The following is a 5,004-nucleotide window of genomic DNA, read 5'->3' on the forward strand; positions in this document are numbered from 1 at the left end:
GCTTGATGCACGCGATGACGTTTATGAATATGTCAGTCATCTTTAAAGGCTATACAGTTTTGCTGCGCTCTTTGTCATTTCTAAATCTAAATGACTAGCACTAGATTAGCATGATATTATATGGAATATTTACGTTGCAGTTCCACAATTCTTTTTGTAAATCGAAGGGATTAACTTTTAGCATTATCTCCATCTGTCTATACAATTCCCAATCCTTGATATGACCATGGAATTTTACAATTGAGATTATACTACTTTAATGTATGACCTTCTGATTGGTTGATTCCACTTTTACTCACATGTGATGATGAAACCCTTATTATATTTTATTCATTTTAGTAGTACAAAAAACAACAGATTTAACGAATTTCAACAGAATATATTAACAATTCATGAAATTTACAGCATTGAAATTTGGTACGATATCCATCAATGTTGTATTTACTATATTTTCCATTTTGCTAGCCAAATTAAAACTACAGAGTAGTACCTAACGAATCTAAACATTAGAAAATCACAAATTTAACATCAATATTCAGTACCATGTTGATTGATATTAATTTTCACTATTCTTTCTGCCTACTTTTCAAAATAACAATAAAAAGGCCAATAGGCTCTGTTCAACCGTGTTTTCTGGTATCTCGTGTTTTCATACCCTCGTACGGTTACCACGTCCCGTTAGTATCCTATCGTTCAGGGTTTGAGTGTCATGATGACACTGTCATCAGTACACATGTCACGACCGTGAGCAGTGCAATAAGATTTAATTGATTATAAACAAATAAAAAATTGAGGAAACTTCAGGGATCCAGAGGTCACAGTTAAATAAAATATTGTCTAATTGCATGTGTAAGATTAGATACGTAATAAATCAGCTATTAGGCCTAATTAGTATAAGATTTCTTTTAATAGGTCTGTGACTTTGGCGAAATGCGAGTAAATTAAATTTGATGTTTCGGTTTTATTTTTTTTTTAATGATACAAAGTACTTTGTATTTAATAATACTGATATCCATAACGATGCTCATATTGTCGGGTCATATTCATGATATTGAACATCTCCAAATTAATCCCCCCCCCCCTGTGGTAATGAACGATACAATAGTAAACCGCACGGCTAAATTTATAAATTAGGCCTAGGTGAGGAATAACTATAAATCAAGGTACTTATTAGCATTGGCAGTGATAGATCTAGAAGAAACTTAATTCACTCGTTTTTATTTAAAGAAAATACTGATATTTAACTTATGATGACTTAACTTATAACATGACCTCTAATGACCTCTAGATAAGACTATCATAATATTCAGAAAACCGCGTTGTATTCATTTCCACTCCCTCCTGCTTGTTAACCACAGATTCCATTCGTCTATCTTTTATTCTTTAATTGTCTATTAATATTATTGTCTACAATACAAATGCACAACGGAGTCCTCCAGAGCACCAGAAAGGCTTGAAATGCCCTATAATTGAGCAATGTAGCTTATCGTCACGGAGCGATCTGCTCGACATGACTTGATTTCATAAGACGCATGAGAATTTTAGTTTACTTTTCGTTCACCGGCATGAACGACTCCAAAAAAGTAATGAACACAATAGTGATTGACATGATACCAACTACCATTTCCTTTGTAGAAACAGCTGTACCGAAATAAACGATATCTTGTGAGTACTCTTACTACTAATCAATTATCGCATGTATATAACATCTATATATTAATTCTACTGCTAATCGCCACCGCTTAACTTCCCCTATCTCCTATGAAACCGCTGGCAGGAATGTGCTCATATCTCATACATTGGGCTTCTATATGTCACGACCACATTCCGCAACTTTTTAAGGCTGGATATTGGATAACAACGAAAAAAATCCAGCTAAAAACCACCGAAAATCAGTACCTGTTTCGCCATGTTTCGCAAGTTGCTTAGGTCACGTAAATACAACAATTAATCACTTGTATTCTGTACTGCAATGCTTAGGTCCAAAAATATCGAGTCAGGCCGTAAAAGAACCAGTCTATGTTTCGCAGCTTCATTACGTCACCGCCAGCTTCCCACGTTCGTCAACAAAGTGGGTGACAAGCATGTTCCTGTACCTCCTCAGAGTACTCATTGCATTATACTGGATATATTGTAGTTTTATGCACAAAACATCAGCAATAAATGGCATGTTTTAGAAGCCAAACATGTAAAAATAAATATACACCTGGGCACAAGCCATGATATAGCCTCGGCCTAACCATACCGGCTAGCCCTAGACACAGCCCTAGTCTCTGGCCCAGGCGCGGCCTAGCCTAGCCTGTTATGATGTCGATCAGAGGCCTAAAACCTAGGGGCCTATCCTCTATCTCTCGAATCTGGGTCGATTTGGATAGTGCATAAGATAAAAGGGTCAAGCCAGCTCCCAATCAATACTTTGATTTTTTTGTAAACACGTCGGGACAATATTTATGGGTTCTTTTGAATGTCAGTAGTAGCTCGGATAAGCCTTGCATGCATCCACCTTCTTTCAAGACAAACACTTCTCTCATGCCCAACTAGGCTAGGCCTACTGTATATTGCTGTACTTTCACTTACTAACAAGAGGGTAGCCCAAAGCAACAGGGGAAGATCCAGCAGGGGAGAGGGATGTTACTGGGAAGGGATCCGTTTTGCCATTATTTTTTTTAAATTTCAATGCAATATATGTGCTATTCGCTTATTCGGAAACTGTTGTGTCCTCCACCCCCGTTTGAAACATTCTGGATCCACCCTTGATCACACTGCATAAAATACAGTAATTCCTCACACAAGGACTATCAGTGTGCAGCAAAGGCACTCAAAACACTACTTCAGAAAAATAATGGCATGGTTAAACCATAACATCCACAACGATTGCCTCATCAACTTCCCCATTCAACAATGTACATCATCGCCACCTTTTCCCACTCATTCAACACGTGCGGAGCACGGGTAGGCAGCGTGACCACTCACAATTTTTGATATACCCAATGACTGGGACGAAATTACCCAAGATTCAGCAAAAATTGCCCAAAATTACCCAAGCTTCCTGAAAATGCTTTAAAATTTGAAAAAAAACCAAAAAAACCCCCGTGTTTTTCGCATGTATAGTTTCCCTTTTATTTAGTTCAATTTATAAACCATTTTTTTATTATAATTGTTTGTGTTAATTATTAAAATGAATATTCATTGGGTAATAATATTGATAGAAAAATACGCCCTCAGTCGGCCAGTGTTATCAGTAGATCAGTGATCAAGTTTTATTATGTAATGCATAAAATTAGGTAAGATCAATGGCAACGCAAATCACAAATAAACAATTCTGAACCCATGTTTATAGCAATTAACAGTCAATTAACAATGTTATGTGTACTTCGTTGAGATTTGCTTACTTGAATGGACTGAAATATACTTTGTTATTTCTTAATTCTTCCTCTATGACAAATATATTTAATTTTCTTAGTAAAAATAAAATACCCAAGGATGTGAACGGAATACCCAAGAACCCAAGACCAAGCCAAAATACCCAAGATCTTGGGTAAACCCAAGCAGTGGTCACACTGCGGGTAGGTATGTATGCTAGTTACAGTAATAAAGTTTAATTTGTAATGTTAAACAGCGCCACCATGATCTTGGTTTTGCTATGCCTGAAAGTGGTCCTACTTTTACTATTTAAAGATTCCCGTAATGCTATGAAGCCCGCATTCAAATTAATTCAAAGCAAAACCGTTGTTTGTCATCAAGAGATATGTTTATAATTAATAAACAAAGGCCTAAACTTTTGGAAGTGATCTGTTGGTAAAGCCTGGTTTCCTGTCGACGTAAAGGTCAGAATTACGTTTTATACGTTTCTTACGACTCTTTACGCAAAGTTGAAATAATGCCGACGTCAACGACGTTTTCGTTGATCTGTTGGGCCGCAGATAAACAAGCAATTTTCAGCCGCTTACGAAAGATGAACTTACGACGTTGAACTCCATCCAGAGTCCAAAAACGAGCGCTTGCGACTGTTTACGTTGAGTTGGATTTTTCTTTCGATACGACGACATGAAAATGACGTAATTTGTAGTCATTTACGATTGGCTGCTTTTCCCACTAATCCGTCCTTGTTACCCAGGGTTTTCGCGCGAATGTAGGCCTCTACCTCTTTATATTATGAGATGCACTGAAAATGTTAGCAAAACGTCTAACATTAATAACGTGGATTATTGCAAAGAAGTTTACATTATTAAAATACAAAAAGGCCAATTTGATGTTCGTAAAATTCATTTTGTTTCACAAAATAATGATGCTTCGAACATTTCCTGAACATTCGTGTTTCATACCACCAAATTTTAATTCTGGGAAACTAAATTAATTGTCCACGGCCTCGAGGTGCTTGTCACCCAATCTACTTTGAGAGAAAAATTTAGGACAAAAAAAAAATCGGGAGGCGGGAAAGGTGGATTGGTGGTAAACTTTAGCCCTAATTGACAAAATAGATATAAAACGGTCCTCACTCCTGCTGTATAAATGGCCCTTGGTTTGTGATAAAATTTGTTATTTTCATTTTTACTACTCTTATTGAAATTTCGCAACGACCAACTAATTTGTTGCAGTACCGTATTATATTATTATACCATCATTGTCGTCATTACCATAATCAAACGGTGCTGCTGAGCTAGTGCTACTAATCCACTGGCATGTAAGCCTATTTGTGTGTAAGTGATACATTTTACAACCCCGGGTTTTAAGAACACTGGGACTGCTGAAATTGCTTTAAAGATAAGAACAAATTGAGGTAAAATTTCAAATGCGATAATTATGTTCTTTTTTTTAATCTAGAAAAAATATTTTAGTCTTATTTTTACATAGACACAGTAGGTGTGACAATGACGATATCCTTTGTAATACAGTACAGTATATTTGCTGTGAAATAATATTGGTCTATCTCCGAAAGCTCTGGTTCTATTTCTGGCTGTTTACTTACATTTACTTTTTAGCTGTTGCTTATCATTTTTGTAT

Source organism: Anneissia japonica, unplaced genomic scaffold, assembly GCF_011630105.1.
Source record: "Anneissia japonica isolate Jap-2015-1 unplaced genomic scaffold, ASM1163010v1 scaffold234_len1672027_cov178, whole genome shotgun sequence".
NCBI lineage: Eukaryota > Metazoa > Echinodermata > Crinoidea > Comatulida > Comatulidae > Anneissia > Anneissia japonica.